This window comes from Rattus norvegicus, chromosome 2 (assembly GCF_021556685.1).
Source record: "Rattus norvegicus strain SHRSP/BbbUtx chromosome 2, alternate assembly SHRSP_T2T, whole genome shotgun sequence".
NCBI classification, from domain to species: Eukaryota; Metazoa; Chordata; class Mammalia; order Rodentia; family Muridae; genus Rattus; species Rattus norvegicus.
This window is the reverse complement of record NC_141535.1, coordinates 212,119,412-212,141,411: the sequence shown is the minus strand read 5'-3', so window position 1 is coordinate 212,141,411 and position 22,000 is coordinate 212,119,412. Positions and strand designations below refer to the sequence as shown.

At 43.2% G+C, this 22,000-nt stretch overlaps 1 long non-coding RNA gene across 8 annotated transcripts; it reads right to left on the bottom strand.

Annotated features, from left to right (window-relative positions):
- Positions 1-4,397: 4,397 nt before the first annotated feature.
- On the bottom strand, positions 4,398-14,842 carry LOC108350100 (uncharacterized). Of its 8 annotated transcripts, none has more exons than XR_015672530.1 (7): positions 14,756-14,842; positions 14,140-14,248; positions 13,585-13,692; positions 9,515-9,558; positions 8,744-8,952; positions 7,205-7,381; positions 4,398-4,588 (listed from the first exon to the last, which is right to left on the bottom strand). It is a non-coding gene; the product is annotated as an uncharacterized LOC108350100 (long non-coding RNA). The 8 variants fall into 8 exon arrangements; XR_015672527.1 differs by having other exon boundaries at positions 8,744-8,923; XR_015672526.1 differs by having other exon boundaries at positions 8,744-8,923; positions 14,101-14,248; positions 14,756-14,836.
- Between the last annotated feature and the right edge of the window lie 7,158 nt (positions 14,843-22,000).

Below are 22,000 nucleotides of genomic sequence, written 5' to 3'. Positions count from 1 at the left end.
GGAATGCCCAAGGTAATCTGGTCAGACAACGGTCCTACTTTCGTTGCCAAGGTAAGCCAGGGTGTGGCCAAGTATTTAGAGGTCGATTGAAAATTACATTGTATTTACAGACCTCAAAGTTTAGGACAGGTAGAGTAAATAAATAGAACTCTAAAAGAGACCCTGAACAAATTGACCATGGAGACTGACACAGACTGGGTGACACTCCTTCCCTCTTGCTCTCTTCAGAGCAAGAAATACCCCTTCCAGACTCAGCTTTACCCCCTTTGAGATCTTATATGGGGCCTCAGCTCCCCTGACTGTATTAGATGATGTTACTGAACCAACATGTCATAGTGCCATAGTAATAATGATTTGTGTGCCAGGCTAAAAGACCTATAGGTGATAAAGAAAAAAATCTGCTCACAGCTGACAACAGCCTATGCCCCGGAGACCCCTGAGACATCCCATCAGTTCCAGGTCGGAAGCAGCTACACTGAGCCCAGACACTCGAGCCTCGCTGGAAAGGACCGTACCTGGTGCTGCTGACCACCCTGACAGCCGTCAATTCTCAGCCCTCACCAGCCGTGTACTAGCTGTTAGGGCTGAGAGCTGGGACCTAGAGGGAAATTCAGTCATGTTTGTCCTGGGTTCTATCAAGATAGGTGTGGGATAGGCTTGATTTCTATTACAAATGATATAACATTACATATGTTAATACTCCTAACACTTCTTGAGACTGTGCCTCAGGGATCACAATCTATATAAGTTTAGAAGTTCTAAAAGCTAGTCATGACCTTGGTGTATAGGTTTTGATAGTGTCCAGATTAGAATCCTAATGCTAAAGACTTAGTAAGACACACACACAAAAAAAAAAAAAGGAGTTGAGAATTACTTAGGGCTAGGGCTATCTAGGTGCTGCAAGGGCAACACAAGGACATCTGCTGTTGCCCTACAATACAAGGCTTATAAAAAATTCAGAACTGCCATTGACTCAGATATAAAAAGAGGAAAGGACTTTTTAGCTGACCTCTAAGAATACCTAACCTCTCTCTCAGAGGTAGTCCTTCAAAATAGAAAAAGATTAGACCTGATATTCCTTAAAGGAGTCTGTGTGCTATACTGAAAGAAAAATGTTGCTTCTATACAGACCATTCAAGAGTAATTAAAGACTCCATAAATAAACTTAGAAAAAGGTTAGACAAAAGACAGACAGAAAAACACATCAGAGATGGTTCGAGAGCTAGTTTAGTAGATCTCCCTGGATGACTACCCTACTCTCTGCTACAGCTGGGCCATTATTAATAATTTTCTTGGTTTTAGTTTTTGGCCCCTGCATGACAAACAGGTTAATTGCTTTTGTTAAAAATCGAGTGGGTGCTGTGCGGTTGATGGTTCTGAGACAACAGTACCAGTCAGTTAGGACAACTGGTGAGACCAAATACGAGACTTGATATCAAAATTCTAAGATTAGAATTATTTAGTAGGAGAAGACGGGAATGAAAAAAAAATATACAAATTCTAGGTTTAGAAATATAAAATTAAAAGAGTTAGCCCCAAAGGCCACAGACCCAGGGCTAAGCCCTATAGCCAGGACTAGCAGGCCATAAAGATAAAGGAGCACAGGAAACACTGTCCAGGCAGGACTGATAAGCCATAAAGAAAAGGAATACAGGAACCAGCCTGAGTTAATGGGACTGATTCATGGGACGTCTGACAGAAAGACATCTCCCCCCAGCTCACTCAGGGCCATCCTCCAGACCCTGATAAGCCCCTGACTTCTAACACGTACTCTTTCTGCTTTGTTCTCACTGCTATGTTTGAATGAGCCAATTGTATGTAACCACGCCAAAACCCCCTAGCCTTCTCTATATAACCCTCTGACTTTTGAGTTTCGGGGTCGACACCTCTGTCTCCTGCGTGAGATATGTGTCGGCCCAGAGATCTCTGTAATAGGTCTCCGTAATAAACCTCGCCTTTGCTTATTACATCCAAAATGGTCTCTCTGTGTCTGGGGTCCGCGATTTCCCAAGACTTGAGTAAGGGTCTCTCTGCGTGGGATCTTTCATTACTTGTTAGCTGCTTATTCTAGATAGCTTTAACCTTTTTCTACAGAAATTGGGCTGGAAAGATGGCTCAGCCTTTAAAAGCTAGGTTCACAACCAAAATATAAGAAATTCTCATTTTAAAATAATTTTATGGGAAGAACTAATTACTAGTTGGGCCCTTTAGATTTAAAACAAATCTAATTTTTTTTAAATAAAGCTTCCTCCAGATATCGATGAGGTGGTGGAAAATGAGTTAGTTTCCTCTTACACTTTACGGGGTTCTTTCAAAATTCTGCTACGGATGACCCAGAATTTGATTCCAGGTCGTGTTTCCTCATTGGGTAACCCGATCTTCCATTTGATAACTGCTTCCGGTTTCAGCGACATCTTCCACCTGAAGTCCACACAATGTGTGCATTCCACCAATGGCCTCCAGTGCCTCCTACACACAGCGGTTTTGGAACAGGCTTCCACAGTGATGGGCTTGTTCTCTTAGTGGTCTTCAGTTGGCTTCCTTTTACACATGGAATAAAAGCCAAACCCAGCCTGGCATTACCAGTGGTTTAAGTCTTGACCCTCAGTCAGTTATAGCAAATATCCATGAAGTGTCCAGCATGTTGGGTGCTATGCTGTGTTGGGGTGACACAGTGATGGACACCTCAGACCCAGTTCTGGGCTCGTGTAGCTTAATGTGGAACATGCATGCTGGGCCTTCTGAGTTCCATGGTCACAAATCACTTATTACACTCCAGATACTCTGTACTTTCCTTTCTCCAGACTTCTCTTTCATCCCTCCTCCCCTCCCTCCCTCCTCCTTCCCTCCCTCCCTCCTCCCCTCCCTCCCTCCTCTCTCCCTCCTTCCTCCCCTCCCTCTCTTCTCCCCTCCCTCCTCCCCTCCCTCCCTTCTTTTCTCCCTCCTCCCCTTCCTCTCTTCTCCCCCTCCCTCTCTTCTTCCCTCCCTCCCTCCTCCCCTCCCTCTCTTCTCCCCTCCCTCTCTTCTCCCCTCCCTCTCTTCTTCCCTCCCTCCTCCCCTCCCTCTCTTCTCCCCTCCCTCTCTTCTTCCCTCCCTCCTCCCCTCCCTCTCTTCTCCCCTCCCTCTTCTTCCCTCCCTCTCTTCTCCCCTCCCTCTATCCCTCCTTCCCTCCTTCTCTCCTTCCTCCTCCCATTCTTTCTTCCCCTTTCATTTCTCTCTTTCCTCTCTCCTTTACCTTCTCCTCTCCCTCCCTCTATCCTTCCTCTTTCGTCATCTTCTCTCTTCTCACTCTCTTTCTCTTTTTAAAAAGAGAATTGAATTAATTTTGCCTTTTCACTCTTCATTTGAAGCCAACCATGAAATTTCAGTGGTTTGGGGCTTGGGGCTCAAGAAGGTATTTTTCTTTCTCATTGGCAACTGTGGCCCTGAGGGAGGCCAGTCTTGCTGGAGCTACTGGAGGAACATGAGTGGCTATGCCTGTAGGCAGGTGATGCTTACCTTCAGCCAGTTATTATAAGAGCAGAATGGCCCCCAGCTTGCATTGCTCACTCTGGCTGTCACCCACAGTGGTCAGTGAGCTGGCAAATCCCTCACGTCCCTGGAGTTGCCCTGGGCAGAGGTGATAGGTGCCTGTCTCCTTGTGAGCCCCTCATTTGTCTCCCACGCCTCTGTGAACTGTTCCTGAAGATAAAATATGCCAAAGGCACACGATACATGTGAGACCAAAGGTTTCTGCTGGCTTCCTGCAGACACCACTCACCTGCTAGAGATCAGCATTCTGTGAGGGTCATTAGTTCTCCAGTGTCAAAGCAAGCCACCCCTAACTGACCAGTCTCCATGGAGATAACAGCAGCACATGCTCATCACTGACTGCCCTGGGAGGGGCACAGGAGCTGCCAATACAAGGAAGCTGGCTAGACAAGGCCAGGTGGAGGTGTGCACAATAACCCTGGCCCTCTACCAGGGGTGACCAGCATGTACCTGGTCAATGGCAGCAGTAGAAGATTAGGGGTTACTTACTGTTCTCAAGGGATGGTGAAATGAGTTCCCTTTTTCTACAATACTGTCTGATACCTTACTGAATGTACCGTAGAAGCAACTCTGGGCCCAGAAACTCCATGTTCTACCCATTGCCTCTACTCTGACCTGGACATGAATTCTCCCCTGGAACACTTTCCTTTCTCCACAGTTGCCTATAAATTCTTCCAAAGGCCAGATTTATATCTCACTTCCTTCAAACGGTTCCTCAAAGTCCCCCAGCTAGGATTAATTTATTTATACTGCAGAAGCTCTCTGTGCTTCTGTCAGAATTTATCGCAGCACAGAGGAAACATGAACTTTGAAGCTACAAAGCACTAAGTTCAAAGCCTGTTCTTGCCACTTACTGACCATCTAAATAAGGTAAAGTCTTTATTTCCAGAAGTGGGAGAATGAGATCTGTTCTCATGGCTACTGAATAAATTAAATTTCTACAGAAGGGAAAACGTCATGGTTCATAGGAGTGGCCTATTACTCTTGCTCTGTAGAGCCATTCAGTGGAGAAATTTTGAAGTGTAGACAGTCTTTCTCCATGGTGATGCTACTTTACCTGTTTGGATGGGGATAGCAAGAAAGGAGGAGAGAGAAAGCAAGAAGACAATAAGAACAAAGCACAATGGTGCATGTGTTTTAAAAAAAAAAGGTCACTGTGAAGCCCATCCATTTGTATATTAACAACAATAATGATATTAATAAGCTATTTTTAAAAGCATCATAGGAAACAAGTGAATTAAAATAGGGGAGGAGAAGAAGTTACTCATTTGACCACCGCTATGATTATCTGATGTTTATTTCTGAAAAGACCTTCTGAGGAGATGTATCTCAGAACTGCTCCTCTGAGAAGAAAGAGGGAAACCTCACCTTCGGGCTTACTACCATATTGAGACAAACCCAGCCTTGAGGCTGTTAACTGCCATCATTTCCATTTTGTTCAAGGATGTCGGGTGACTTCCTATTGGTGTCTGACATCTGATCGTTAAAAGGATCTCTAGGGCTAGGAGTAACAATGATGAGGAGAGAGCAAAGTGCCAGCGGCTCATTTAAAGCCCTTTGAAGCACGTCCAGACTGGTTGATGCAATAATAGCCAGGTGTGCAGGCATGCTGGATAGATTTATGTCACTTGACGCATCTGGGAAGATGAAGTGTCGTCTGGGAAGAAGAGATCTTAATCCAGGAGATGCCTCCATTCGATTGGCCTATAGGCAAGTCCCACATGGGAGATAGTGTGATGAACTTGCCACTTTGGCTCCTACAGTTCTTATGGCTGTGGCGGATCTCACCACTGTTATCCAGCTATTCACCCTTTCCTTAGTCACCCTAAGTTTCATTCGTATGCTTTTCTAGTCCATCTCCAAGTCTTTCTGCTGTCTGCCTACAGGTCTAATTGGCCTGGTGTCACCGATTTGAGAAGTATATTTAGTAGAATGGTAAGGCCATGAAAGTCCCTGCAGATTCTAAGAGAGAGGGTGTTCCTCAAGCCGTAATGTAAAATAATAAATATGAGTAAACATGGACGACTGTCCTTCCCATGTGAGAGCGAGCTGCTTTGAGCCTCCTTACTGGTGGAGGGTGAGAAGATTCTAACTTGCCAGATCAATAATAGCACACCTAGTATAAAGATATACTAATTTTGTCCTTTCTGGAGATACCGTATCTGAAATAGCAGATATGCCATAAACTACTGTACTGGCTGGTTTTGTGTGTCAACTTGACACAGGCTGGTGTTATCAAGGAGAAAGGAGCCTCCTTGAGGAAATGCCTCCATGAGATCAAGCTGTAAGACATTTTCTCATTTAGTGATTAAGGGGGCAGGGTGGTGCCATCCCTGGGCAGGTGGTCTTGGGTTCTATAAGAAAACAAGCTGAGAAAGCCAGTAAGCAGCATCCCTCCATGGCCTCTGCATCACTTCCGACCCTGTGTGAGTTCCAGTCCTGACTTCCTTTGGTGATGAATAGCAATGTGGAGGTATAAACTGAATAAACCCTTTCCTCCTCCCCAGCTTGCTTCTTGGTCATGGTGTTTTTGTGCAGGAATAGAAACCCTGATTAAGACAACTACCATTTAGTTCATTTCCCTCTCATAATCAGCCATGGTTCACAGTTTTTAGTTACTGATGTTAGAGTCTACAACAGTGATTGAAAGTATAATGAATATCAATGTTCCTGCATGCTGTGTATCTATATGTGTGCACATACACATGGAAGACAGAAGCCACTGTGTGGTGTCTTCCTCAGTCACGCTCCACCTTATCTTTAGGGACAAGAGCTCTCAGTAAACTGGGAGTTCACCCAACTCATTCAAGCTGGCAGACCAGGGGGATACACCTATCTCTGCTTCCCCAGAGCTCGGGTTACAGACTCGTGCCACTGTGCCTAGCTTGTTCTGGGTTCTAGGTCAGTCTGCTTCTGCACTACTGGGGTCTTTAATGGTGTTTTTAACCCCTGCAGACCTTCTCAGTACATACTGTTCCTTTGACCTATTAACATCACTGAGGAGAATGACAGTCCTACATTTACCATAGCGACCCTCCCTCCACAGACTGGAGAAGAAGCTCTGCAAACTCTTGGCTTTATCGTAGAGTCACAGACTAGAGAAACAAGGAAAGGCAGGTCTAACATGTACGGAACTCCCTGTTGGGAGCTTGTACTAAAACTGTATTTGTCACTTGGCTTCCTTATGCCCTCTAAACAGAAGACGATGGGAGTTTTTCAGGTGGTGGGTGGTGTTTATCATATCAACCATGGGAGTGTTTATAATATACATTGCAGTGCAGTTCCTCGAAGGACTCATCTCTTGTACAGGAGATGGTCTCCAGGCCTGTGAAGCAACTTATCTGAAGACTAAATAGGGCATGTTTTTCTATGCAGTGAAATCTGTAAGGGTTTATAGTCATAAGTCCTTGACAAATCAAGTAAACTTCTAGTTAATGCCCCATCACCCTTTAGAACACCATGATTTGTTAGGGTAACAGATTCACTACAGTCTGGTGACAACAATCATGTCCCCTTTCTCCTAACAGTTAAGTCCTGTCATTTAACCCCGGCCGATCCAGAAACCTATCATCTCTTATCATCAATTCTACAGCATCACCTTCCCCATCAGCCTCGGCCTCACAGAAGAGTTATCATAGATGTTCTCAAGTTAACACGAGTTCGGTAGCATTACCTGATGGTGAGTGTTGATTGTCAATGGGACAGGATCTGAGGTCACCAAGAAGGCAAGCCTCTGGGCAGACCTGTGAGGCATTCTTTAGATGTAGCCTCTGGGTATGCCTGTGAGGTATGGTCTTGTTTAGATGAGAGGACTCAGCCTACAGGTGTCCCATAGCTCTGGGCTTGGTCCCTGCATAAGAAGGAGGAAGCTAGCTGATCAGTAGTACTCCTCATTCTGTCTCCCAGCTGTGGATGGCATGCCAGACCTTCCTTGACATACATAAAATGTTGCGAGCCAAAATTAACCCTTCCTCCCTTAAATTGCTTTCATCAGCATATTTTATTATAGCATCAGAAAAGGTAACCAAGATACATTGTCCGATGTCACTTCCTCTGATCACACATAGGAAGTTCATTGTGACTTTTTTTTAACCTCCTTGATTCTCCAGAGCCCTGCCTCATTACTGTGCCAAGGGAGTTTTGGCATCTTCACACTTACAGTAAGATATAATCATACACAAGCTACAAGGACACAGGCTAGCACGGTAGGGTCCAGGAGTCATCACTGAGACACTGAACTCTGAGTTCTGAAGCAGACCTCCCAAATCAATAAACTCTATCCCAACAGCTTTATGCTGCCTTGTGGAGGGTCTCTGTAAACGTCATAGCCAGTAGAGTGTCGACCCACAGGAGGTAAGGAGGAAACCCAGTTCAGCACGACTCAGTAGCTGGTGTTGCTTCAAACATCTAGAGTTTGTCTATATAACACAAACTTAAATTTAAGAGGTAAACCAGGTAGTGTATTTTAGACATATTTAAACACAGTACAATTTTAGGGGGAAAGTTTCCTGGTAACATATCAATCTCGTGGGCGTAGTAAAGCTTAGAGTGAGACTGCATTGAAACTCTTTTACAAAGTACCTGTGACCTCTTCTATAAGATGGGTTCTACTAAGAGACAGTGCTCAAGATAAAGGCCTAAGGAGGAAGAGTCTGGGATAAACCTAATAGTCTGGGAGATTCAGGCATAGCCAGTGTTGGTATTAGAATCTGTTTTCCCCTCCAGAGCCCAGAAATGACGTCACCCACAAGTGACCAGGCCATCTGTTGCCATGGCAATGACCATACATTCCCAGCATCCATTTGGTTTAGTTCTCATCTTTACCTGGGAGCAGTTATGTCACGGTTTAAATAAAATCAGACCCTTCCTGACTTTCGCCCCTTCTTCCTCTTCCTCTCCCCCCCTTTGTCTCCATCACCCCCAATAAACCTCTCTCATGTGGAATTGTATTGGCCTGGTGTGGTCTGTCTGGACACGAGCTGTGATTCTATCACAACAGCCAGGCCCTACAGGTACAGCACATGTCACTCAGCTGTTAACTACTTCCACTCCCAGCCTTCTAGGTAGAAAACAGGTATACAGCTCTTCTTCCATTAAAAAGACAACCCTGCATATTTAACTTTCCTGATTTCCCTGGGAGCTCAAGTACCTTGTGCTCTCTACTTTTCTTTCTCTTGCCACCATCTTTGAGCCAAGATCTCAGTTTACTCACAGTAGTAACACCTTGATCGAAGCAATGCCTACTACCATGTACTGCAATGTCGACACTGTTCTGGGCCAGAACAGGACTATTTTCCTGCAGAGCAGATCTTCTCAAGATTGTCAGTTTGGGGTCAGTTTAATCTTGATGATGAGAAGCAAAACTCTGAGAGGAGCCGATATCAGTTGTAACCTAAAAGATAACTCCAGAGAAGTTGAGGTCTAGAAAGTTAAGATTAAAGCAGGAAAGAAGACACCCTTTTAACAGAGAGAAATGAATATACACAAGCACGCTTCTTAAATATTCTGCAAAAGAGGGTGACAAACGGGAAGATTATCCCTGGGATACCCCAGTATTCATGCTGGTCACATTTTATGCACCTAAGAAAGCCTGGAGTCAAGACACAACTCAAAACAGGGCAGATCTGAGCAAACAAACAGAGAAACAAGATTTACTTCTTAGATGTTGGCTAAAGGGGAAAACTAACAAACCAACCCTTGGGAACTCATTGAAATCAAAGTTAGGTGCCTTTCCCCAGGTCACTCCCAGAAGCTCTCCCTTCAAAAACTGTCTTTGGGCTGGAGAGATGGCTCAGTGGTTCAGAGTACTGACTGCTCTTCCAGAGGTCCTGAGTTCAAATCCCAGCAACCACATGGTGGCTCACAACCATCTATAATGGGATCTGATGCCCTCTTACTCATAAATAATAAATAAATAAATCTTTTTAAAAATCAACAAACAAACAAACAAACAAACAAAAAGGGAAAGAAAAACTGTCCTCACCTGTGGCAATTCCCAGTCCTGAAGCTGTTGGGTGACTATGGATGCTAAAAGGTGAGGAAAATAAATGAAACTTAGAATCCCGCATCCTTGTCAATTTATAGAATCAAAATCTTAAATCTAGCTAAAGGAAGAAAATCATCATGTGTGTTTTAGTTAGAAACATTTTAAGATTGAGGAATTTGCTGAATTTGACCCCCAAACATTCTTCCCAGCAATTTAGTTGTTCTGTAAACAGTTTAGGAAAAACCGTCTGGGCTTATGATATGTTAGGACTGTTATAGCATCCATGGAAAGGAACCTAGCATTCATTGCGTTGCTAGCTTGAATATTTGCCCAACCACAGTGAGTTGAATCCCCAGTGAGTGACATTGGGATGGGTGTTTCCAGATTGCTAAGGGGTGAAGTTAGCTTTATATAATGGAGTTTGGAGCAACGTAGGGAGCCAAGACAGTATTAGGTGGATTTAGTCACCAAGAGAAAGGTATAAATCCTAACTGACTGAGGGGTTGCCTATGGGAAAGGAAGGTGTGCACAGGGAGCCAGGCTTGGAAAGGAAGTGCTGCTGTCTTTTATTGTTAGAACTGTAGTAAGAGACCACTCACAGCCTGCAGTTACTATAGCAGACTGTGCAGAGAGAGGTTAGGGATAACAAATGACATTTACCTTGAAGCCTTACCTGCTCTTGTAACAAACTTTGTGTGTGTTCTCAGTGTGAGGATACACACAACTTGCTTGCCAGCTACTCCGTAAGCATCTTAAAGGGAGGTCCTGCTTCGTTGTTGTTTTGTTTTGTTTTAAATTAATCACGGGGTTGTTATTACTGGGTTATCTTTTTACAAAACAGTCCTTTGAGTAAAAGTCTTTCCTAATTCAGAAGACTGCCAGAATGTTATAGTTTGGGGAGGAGAGTAGATGGCCCAGTTGGCAAAGGACTTGTTGTGTAGGCTTGAGGACCTGAGAGCAGTCCCCTAAACCATGCAAAGAGCTTGGCATCTAGGCATGGAGGCACATTCTTGTAACCCGAGAGCTGGGGAGGCAGAGACAAAAAGCTCTCGTGCAGTTGCTAGACAGCCAGTCTAGTTTACCTGGTAAGCTCCAGGGCAAAAAGGGAGACCTTGCTTCAAATGAGTCATTGTAGACAGCTCCCCAGGGATGAGACCTGAGGTTTTTCTCTGATTTCCACATACATACGTGGGCCTATACTTGTACACATATATACCTGCACATACATGAATGTGCACATATGCATACGTGCACACAAAAGGAATCCCTGGCACATAATAAATATATAACATACACTTAGAAAGGGGAAGAGTAGTAAAGAGGTGGAGGAAAGGGAGAAGGAGGCTGAAAACACACATTCAGTCAGATTCATTGAGATGTGTGTACACATCTAAAGCCATCTGAGTCACAGAAACAAGAGTACATCTAGAATGGCATCATCTTTGACAACTAGAAGACTCCATAAACATCTGGGTTAGGGCTGGAGAGATGGCTCAGTGGTTAGAGCACTGACTGCTCTTCCGGAGGTCCTGAGTTCAATTTCCAGCAACCACATGGTAGCTCATAACCATTTGTAATGAGATCGGATGCCCTCTCCTGCTCTGTCTGAATAGAGCAACAGTGTATTCGTATACATACAATAAATAATAAATCTTTTTTAAAAAAGCTATCTGGGTTAGTCTGGGTCTCTACTGCTGTGATAAAACACCATGACCAAAAGCAACTTGAGGAGGAAAAGGTTTATTTTAGCTTACAATTCTCAGGTCATAATCCATCACTGAGGGAAAATGACAGGAACTCAAGGCAGGAACCTGGAGGTAGGAACTGAAGCAGAAGCCATGGGGTGCTGCCTACTGGCTCAATACTCATGGCTTACTCAGTCTGCTATCATATAACCTAGGACCACATACCCAGGGCCCCACAGTGAACTAGGCTCTCTCACATCAATTTTTTCCCTAACATAATATTTTTGTTCATTCTTTGGGAATTTCACATCATCTACCCCTATCATATTCACTTATCAGTCTTTCCCTGTTTTTCCAACCTTACTACTTCACCTATGCAAAAAAAAAAAATCAAACTACAACAACCAAGCAAAAAACCCAACAAACAAACAACAATAACAACAAAGTCCAATTTGTGTTATCTGTACACTCACTGGGATGTGGTCAAACTCTCAGTGGCCTGCCCCTTAAATGGGCTGAGTCCTTCCCCTCCTGCATCCCTGCTGGAAGTCATCCATTGTGGAGGGCAACACTCCAGCATCCTATCCCAATTTTTAAGAGTTCTATCCTATGGGTTCCTGTCTAGAAATGGGGGTTCCTTTTGGTGGGAATGGGGTGTGGGGTAGGGGAAATTGTGGTGGAGGTAGGGGTTGTCATTGAAGTCTTCCATGTATGTCCCTCTTTCTGAACTGTGCATCTGCAGTTATCAATATCACTGTGAAAATAGCTTATTTGTTCTTTATGGACCAAAGGAGCAGGAATTATGGGCTTCCATATGGTTTCTGGTGTCAGCACATACAATGAACAAGGCTCTGATTGTAGTAGGGTCATGGACCCAGATAAGGCCCTCAGGTACAGCTGGGATCATGGGCATCAGCATGGCTTCCAGCCACAGCATAAGCCAAGGGGGATCCACTTGGCATTCAGAGATCATGGACATCAACACAGCCACAGCCACAGTAAGTCCATGGACCTAGACATGGCCTTCTGCATCCACACAGACTCAGGTATCACCATGACTTTGGGTATTAGCTCGTGCCACTTAGATCAATATAGCCCTTGGTGGCAGTAAGACTCACAAACATCAATGACTCCCAGCTGCAGCACAGACTGTGGACATCCTCATGGCCCTTGGTAGCAGCATGGGGCATGAACATCAACACAGTCCTACTGGATGCAGTTGGACCATGGGCACAAACATAGCCTTTAACAGCAGCAGAGACCTGAACATCACCCTAGACCCAGGGGGCAGCAAAGACCACCCACATCCACGTGGTCCTCAATGGCAGCATTGCCAGAGGCCATCAAAACAGCTTCAGGTTGTGACACAGGCTATGAACATCTGAGTGGCCTTCAGTCTCACATCAGTTATTAATCCGGAAAATTCCCCCCAAAATTGCCTACAGGCAATCTGATGAAGGCATTTTCTCAACTGGATTTCCTCTTTTGAGATAACTATAGCTCATGCAGAATTCCAAAACAAAACAAAAAATAAGCAAACAAACAAGCAAAAAACAACTGAGACAGCATCTATATATAACAGAAGTGCAATTGGGACTATAAAGTCACGAGGCCCAAGGAGCAGTGCAATTTGCTTGCAACCTGTACTTGAAGCAGAACCTTTTTTTTAACTCTCAAGATACTTCCCCAAATTGAATTATTATGTTTTAATTGTTTAAAGGACTTGAGGAATGTGTCTTATGACAGCATAGGTTGCCTCCAAAATCTAAAGAGGGGTGTGTGTGTGTGTGTGTGTGTGTGTGTGTGTGAATGCACACGTGTGTGTGTGTGTGGGGAGAGAGAGAGAGAGAGAGAGAGAGAGAGAGAGAGAGAGAGAGGTTCTGGATGTAACAACTTTAGAGATGGTATATTAATACGTTCGGACCATCATCCCTATAAGCATGGCTATCATGCCCCTAGTTTTACTCAGAACTCATCTTCTCCCCTTTAGTGTACATGTGGTTTATTAAGGCATTTAGGATGCTGTTTCTTTTAGCTCAACAAGTACACTTAGCATCATGTGACCAATGCCATGGGCCAGTGTGACTTCTCGCACATGCTAGAATAATTTCTAGCTATAAAATCTAGATGCTAGAATAATTATTTCTCTGTGAATTGTATCATGAGAGAAAACAGAGCTGGCATAACTGTGATACAAGACCACTCTGGGATACTATGCTCCCTGAAGTAGATAGGGAAATTACTCCAGATCACACTTGATAATAGGAAAATAAATTCTTTAGGTCAATATTGGCATAGCAGGTTCTAGACTAAAAATGACCTTGTCCTAGTGAGTTTTCATTGTTAACTTGACACAACTTGACAAAACTTAATTGGAGTTACCTGGGAAGAAAGAGGCCTTTCTCCATGGTTCCTGCCTCTAGGTTCTTGCCTTGAGTTCCTGTCCTGACTTCCTTCAGTGATGGACTGTTTGCTACCTGGAAGTATAAGCTGAAATAAACACTTTACTCACCCAAGTTGCTTTTTGTAATGGTGTTTATCACAGCACCAGGAAGCAAACTATAGAAGTCACCCCCCTCAGTTGTGTAAAAATGTACATTCATTCTTCAAGGCCAGCCTTGCTTTTTGTCACCCTACCTATGAAAAATATAAATGAAAATTAGTTATTAGTAAATTCTTATTCAAGAAGAGTCTCATTTCGTTAGAGCAGGATAGAGCAGATATTTGCACTAGCAAATTTTGTATGGGACTCATTCCTATCTCTTTGCCTTAAGTTCCTACTCTATCAAAGCTTTAACATAGGACAAAGGACTTAAAGTGGTTATGCTTTTAGCTGACCCTGAAACCCCACAGTCTGTACAAACAGGCTTTCTATTTAATCACAGTTTTTCTCTGTACCTGTAGGATCTAAGAACTCCTTTAAAAACAGTGACTCACAGAGAATGAGGAGATGGTTCGGCTGGTGAGGAACTCACATAACATGCTGAAGGACCTTGGTTTATATTCCCAGCATTCCACGAAAATGGCACAGAGTGTAATGGTGGCCCTGGGGAAGCAAAACAGACAGATCCCTGGGGCTGACTGGCCAAAGCAGAGGTTCAGTGACAGATCTTGTCTTAGAAAATAGGGGTGGATAGCAACTGTGGAATATACCTGCTGTTGATCTCTGGCCTCCACATTCTCACACACACACACACACACACACACACACACACACACAGACACACACTTACACACACTTACACGCTTACATAGACACACAGACATACACACACATACACACTTACATACATACACACACATACACACACATACACACTCACACAATACACGCTTACACATACACACACATGTACACACTTATACACTTTCACACATACACACTTACAAACATACACACTTACACACAGACATACTCACATACACACACATACACACTTACACATACGTACACACTTACACACTTTCACACATACATACTTGCACACACACACACACACACACACCTTTCTGACATTTCAGAAATGATCTAAGTTTGAATTCAATGCTTTACATTTATCCTTCTCTCTACGCCCTCCATGTTTTTTTCTTTGTAAGACCCAGTCATTCTCAGTCCTATGGCTTTGTACGTCACCTTGTTGCCATAGTCACCAAATACCATGACCATCTTCTATGATGCTTCATCTGCATTCCGTCTCATACTCAGGAGTAACCTCAGACCCAGTCTTCCAGCTAGCGAGAAAGCCGTCCCTGTGGTTTTCCTTTTTCTTGCGGCCAACCCACTCACTCCCTTTTAAACTGTGGTGTTAGTCAGGAGCCTTAGAGGAAAGAGTTGGAACCCGAAGAGGGCATTAAAGTAGCTCGAGTGATAGCATGGTTTATATTAATGCAACACGCATAGAGAAACTTCCAGAGGAAGGCTGTAGAGTGTCACGGGCCAGCAACAGAAGGAGTCCCTTGTCATTTCTAAGCAGGAGAGAAGCAGAGAGGACTAATTCAAACCAGTATACGAGGTAGGGCTAGGGAGGGCTTCCTGGAATGAGAATGGCCTTTGATCTAGGAATTGGTAAACTGTCACTAAGCTGAGGTGTAACCAGGAGAACTTGTCAGTCAGGCCTTCTCCCTACATGTGTTTTCCAGGCTTGTGTCAGGGCTTCTCATTGGCCAGGCCCAACTGGAAGCCCAATTAGCACTGGTGATAAAGGTCAAACTCCAGCCTTGGAGCCCAGGAAAAGAGGGAGAATGGATCTGAAAAGTCAAATGAGGACTAGACAGCCTCACCCTTTGTTCACACCTAACTGTTGTCTCCTCCACCCTAAATAAAACCTTATTCTCTAAAGTAGACAGCAGAGGCCTTAGGGTCCCCTAAACCTTCTTTGTGTTTACTATAAGTTTTCCACTTCAGACTTCAGTCCTGATCAGCGAGTGCTAGTCTATCTTGAGAGAGGTCAGGAGCTAGCCCCTAGCTGCCCCCTAGGCAAAACTAGGTGATTTAGCGTGACAAGTTGTCAGACTGCTGTTGAGGCCTGAGATGCTATCTGGGAAGCAAACCGAAGGTAAAGTAGACCTGCCTTCTCCAGCAGTGACTACACAGGCAGGGAGCTTCGGGCTCCTGCAGCTCCTTTTGAAACTGAGTGTTGTGCTCCTCTGTCAAGTACTGACTTGAAAACTGAAGGGCACGCACAGTTAAGAGAAAAAGAAAAAGCTAGATCCTTGTGGGACTTAGATGTGAGGAAACAGAAGTCAGATAAATTAATTCGAGGGATTTACTGTTATAGTAAAACACGCCATAGAGAAGGATTTCAATAGTGGCGGACTTGTAACAGGAGACCCTAGTGGTTTAGACTATTTGGGGAAGACTTCTCAACTGAGACAAACTTATGTCTGGATCTTTAGTCGGCAGGTGTGAGAGCCATGAAGCCTTTCGGGCACCACTCCTCTGAGGTGAAAGAGTTCTGCCTAATTCTATTAGAGGAGAGCCTGCCAGGTATCAGGCCTGGGCAGGACAGAACCATTCGTACGGCTGCCATGTAGAGGAGCCAGGATTTGTTTCTGTTGGTGTGTATGGTTGTCTGAGCCCCACATTTTCACTCTATCTGTTGGTTGCTAGGGTGAGTGAGTGTGTGTGTGTGTGTGTGTGTGTGTGAGAGAGAGAAAGAGAGAGAGAGAGAGAGAGAGAGAGAGAGAGAGAGAGAGACAATGACAGATTGAAACAAAGAGAAAAAAGAACATCTATTTTTGAACCCACTGTTGTTTTTGCTTTGTTCTGTGCTAAACTCTATCTGGCTTCACTCCAGAGACTTTTCACAAACCATCAGGGCACTTCCGGCAGCACACGGGCAGACAATCATTAGTGCTATGCAAGAACTTTGAAACTCCTTTCTTGTGTGGACCTTCAAAATCAGAAAGGCACCATAAAATCTAGTGGCATCTTCATCTGAGGGTCAACCAGGGAAAGCTGAGTGTGTGGCTGGGTCCACATCGACTGCACTGTTTAATCGCCATTCACGAGCTGACTCAGACTTTCAGCAGGAGAAGTGAAAACAGCAGAACGATTGATCTGAAGACCCACGGTCCTTCAGAAAAGGACTCTCTTGAAGGTTACCATCTATGTGATGTCACTGCCCTGACTATCTGACACATGGGAAAACTAGTTGTAGGGAGTCAGGCCTGGGCTGGATTCTGGTTTTATGGGAGTTAAGTAGATTTTAATGGTAGAGATAGAAGAGGACAGAAAAATTAATTTGGAAAATTTCCACACCAGCCAGGCATTGCGTGCCAAGGTATGCCAACCTCAGGGGTTGGCTCCTTTCTGGGAGCCAAGAGGAAGTCTCTAAAAACTAGCAGGAGGTGTTTTCTCTCCGCGGAGACAGCCCTGGTAACATTTTGTGACTAACATCTGTTCCTCCCTTCATAAACCATGAAGCGCTCTGTGGGTTAACAAGATAGATAACAAAAATAAAGCAAAATAATGACAATTTGCAAAACATGATAAAAAATATTATCAAACTGTTCAGTCCCCAGGACCATGGGTATGGAAAACACTTTCCTTGGTTGGCATCTTGGGCTTTCTTTGCCTGCTCTGTTTTGACATCCCTGTTGCCTACAGTCCTTGTTACACGAATCCTTGCCAACATCAACTTTCCCTTTTGCCCAGGAGATACTCTCTCCCCTCTTCGCAGGGCCTTTTATAGGCTTGGGAGAAGACTGGTTAGTTGATAGCCTGTCCTTCTCTTTGGCTTTACTGCCCTTAGCATGCCCTTCAGTCTTCCTTCTGGGCAGGGTGGCAGAGCTGGGGAGGGAAAGTGAGAGAAGGCACACAGAACCATTCAGTTTGGGTCCTCATTTATCTCTCCCCCTTACTCGTTTCTGCATTTGTTTCTTATTTTGTTCCAGTGTTTAAACCTGGAATCCAATCTTAGCCAGTAAGAGCAGCTCTCAGGAAGGAAGCGTGTTGGTTCACATCAGCAATCCCACTACAAGGGAGGTAAAGGCAGGAGGATCACTGTGAGTTGAGGCCAGCCTGAGACACTTACTTAGCATTTCCAGGTTGGCTTGGGCTATGGAATGAGACACTGTATCAAAACTGCCTGTGGATCTGAAGTGCTCCAGATACATGCTAATCTCTCTTCTGTGTTCACCTGTTCCTTGTTGGTCCCCGAGTCTGCTCAGGGTTTCACGCTGCTAAGGAAAGACCGAGAGCACAAACTCTGAGGTAAATGTATTAGTCAGGGTTCTCTAAAGAAACAGGACACTGATAGATATAGACATAGATACGCAGATATAGATATAGAGATATGCAGATATAGATATAGATATGTATAGCTATACAGAGATAGACATATATGTATATCAATGTGCCACCAGTCTCTGCCTCCCCTGTAAAAGGAAAAGCGAGTCAGGAAACCCTGGATCAAAAGAGACCTCAGGCGGTGGTGAGAGCTTAGAGTTAAGCTTATGGGTAGCTGTTAGATTGGTTTACAGGATTCAGCCTGGGTATTCCAACAATGGCAATCTCACACTGGAGAGACTGAAAGTCCAATAGTTGCTCGGTCTAAGAGGCTCCCATCACATAATAGTCAAAACACCAAACGCACAAAATAAAGAAAGAATATTAAAAGCAGTAAGGGAAAAAGGTCAAGTAACATATAAAGGCAGACCTATCAGAATCACACCAGACTTCTCGCCAGAAACTATGAAGGCCAGAAGATCCTGGACTGATGTCATACAGACCCTAAGAGAACACAAATGCCAGCCCAGGTTACTGTATCCTGCAAAACTCTCAATTAACATAGATGGAGAAACCAAGATATTCCATGACAAAACCAAATTTACACAATATCTTTCTACAAATCCAGCACTACAAAGGATAATAAATGGTAAAGTCCAACATAAGGAGGCAAGCTATACCCTAGAAGAAGCAAGAAACTAATCGTCTTGGCAACAAAACAAAGAGAATGAAAGCACACAAACATAACCTCACATCCAAATATGAATATAACGGGAAGCAATAATCACTATTCCTTAATATCTCTCAACATCAATGGCCTCAACTCCCCAATAAAAAGACATAGATTAACAAACTGGATACGCAACGAGGACCCTGCATTCTGCTGCCTACAGGAAACACACCCCAGAGACAAAGACAGACATTACCTCAGAGTGAAAGGCTGGAAAACAATTTTCCAAGCAAATGGTCAGAAGAAGCAAGCTGGAGTAGCCATTCTAATATCAAATAAAATCAATTTTCAACTAAAAGTCATCAAAAAAGATAAGGAAGGACACTTCATATTCATCAAAGGAAAAATCCACCAAGATGAACTCTCAATCCTAAATATCTATGCCCCAAATACAAGGGCACCTACATATGTAAAAGAAACCTTACTAAAGCTCAAAACACACATTGCACCTCACACAATAATAGTGGGAGATTTCAACACCCCACTCTCATCAATGGACAGATCATGGAAACAGAAATTAAACAGAGATGTAGACAGACTAAGAGAAGTCATGAGCCAAATGGACTTAACGGATATTTATAGAACATTCTATCCTAAAGCAAAAGGATATACCTTCTTCTCAGCTCCTCATGGTACTTTCTCCAAAATTGACCATATAATTGGTCAAAAAATGGGCCTCAACAGGTATAGAAAGATAGAAATAATCCCATGCGTGCTATCGGACCACCACGGCCTAAAACTGGTCTTTAATAACAATCAAGGAAGAATGCCCACATATACTTGGAAATTGAACAATGCTCTACTCAATGATAACCTGGTCAAGGAAGAAATAAAGAAAGAAATTAAAAACTTTTTAGAATTTAATGAAAATGAAGGTACAACATACCCAAACTTATGGGACACAATGAAAGCTGTGCTAAGAGGAAAACTCATAGCGCTGAGTGCGTGCAGAAAGAAACAGGAAAGAGCCTATGTCAGCAGCTTGACAGCACACCTAAAAGCTCTAGAGCAAAAAGAAGCAAATACACCCAGGAGGAGTAGAAGGCAGGAAATAATCAAACTCAGAGCTGAAATCAACCAAGTAGAAACAAAAAGGACCATAGAAAGAATCAACAGAACCAAAAGTTGGTTCTTTGAGAAAATCAACAAGATAGATAAACCCTTAGCCAGACTAACGAGAGGACACAGAGAGTGTGTCCAAATTAACAAAATCAGAAATGAAAAGGGAGACATAACAACAGATTCAGAGGAAATTCAAAAAATCATCAGATCTTACTATAAAAACCTATATTCAACAAAACTTGAAAATCTTCAGGAAATGGACAATTTCCTAGACAGATACCAGGTACCGAAGTTAAATCAGGAACAGATAAACCAGTTAAACAACCCCATAACTCCTAAGGAAATAGAAGCAGTCATTAAAGGTCTCCCAACCAAAAAGAGCCCAGGTCCAGACGGGTTTAGTGCAGAATTCTATCAAACCTTCATAGAAGACCTCATACCAATATTATCCAAACTATTCCACAAAATTGAAACAGATGGATCACTACCGAATACCTTCTACGAAGCCACAATTACTCTTATACCTAAACCACACAAAGACACAACAAAGAAAGAGAACTTCAGACCAATTTCCCTTATGAATATCGACGCAAAAATACTCAACAAAATTCTGGCAAACTGAATCCAAGAGCACATCAAAACAATCATCCACCATGACCAAGTAGGCTTCATCCCAGGCATGCAGGGATGGTTTAATATACGGAAAACCATCAACGTGATCCATTATATAAACAAACTGAAAGAACAAAACCACATGATCATTTCATTAGACGCTGAGAAAGCATTTGACAAAATTCAACACCCCTTCATGATAAAAGTCCTGGAAAGAATAGGAATTCAAGGCCCATACCTGAACATAGTAAAAGCCATATACAGCAAACCAGTAGCTAACATTAAACTAAATGGAGAGAAACTTGAAGCAATCCCACTAAAATCAGGGACTAGACAAGGCTGCCCACTCTCTCCCTACTTATTCAATATAGTTCTTGAAGTCCTAGCCAGAGCAATCAGACAACAAAAGGAGGTCAAGGGGATACAGATCGGAAAAGAAGAAGTCAAAATATCACTATTTGCAGATGATATGATAGTATATTTAAGTGATCCCAAACGTTCCACCAGAGAACTACTAAAGCTGATAGACAACTTCAGCAAAGTGGCTGGGTATAAAATTAACTCAAATAAATCAGTTGCCTTCCTCTATACAAAAGAGAAACAAGCCGAGAAAGAAATTAGGGAAACGACACCCTTCATAATAGACCCAAATAATATAAAGTACCTCGGTGTGACTTTAACAAAGCAAGTAAAAGATCTGTACAATAAGAACTTCAAGACACTGAAGAAGGAAATTGAAGAAGACCTCAGAAGATGGAAAGATCTCCCATGCTCATGGATTGGCAGGATTAATATAGTAAAAATGGCCATTTTACCAAAAGCAATCTACAGATTCAATGCAATCCCCATCAAAATACCAATCCAATTCTTCAAAGAGTTAGACAGAACAATTTGTAAATTCATCTGGAATAACAAAAAACCCAGGATAGCTAAAGCTATCCTCAACAATAAAAGGACTTCAGGGGGAATCACTATCCCTGAACTCAAGCAGTATTACAGAGCAATAGTGATAAAAACTGCATGGTATTGGTACAGAGACAGACAGATAGACCAATGGAATAGAATTGAAGACCCAGAAATGAACCCACACACCTATGGTCACTTGATTTTTGACAAAGGAGCCAAAACCATCAAATGGAAAAAAGATAGCATTTTCAGCAAATGGTGCTGGTTCAACTGGAGGTCAACATGTAGAAGAATGCAGATAGATCCATGCTTATCACCCTGTACAAAGCTTAAGTCCAAGTGGATCAAGGACCTCCACATCAAACCAGACACACTCAAACTAATAGAAGAAAAACTAGGGAAGCATCTGGAACACATGGGCACTGGAAAAAATTTCCTAAACAAAACACCAATGGCTTATGCTCTAAGATCAAGAATCGACAAATGGGATCTCATAAAACTGCAAAGCTTCTGTAAGGCAAAGGACACTGTGGTTAGGACAAAACGGCAACCAACAGATTGGGAAAAGATCTTTACCAATCCTACAACAGATAGAGGGCTTATATCCAAAATATACAAAGAACTCAAGAAGTTAGACCGCTGGGAAACAAATAACCCTATTAAAAAATGGGGTTCAGAGCTAAACAAAGAATTCACAGCTGAGGAATGCCAAATGGCTGAGAAACACCTAAAGAAATGTTCAACATCTTTAGTCATAA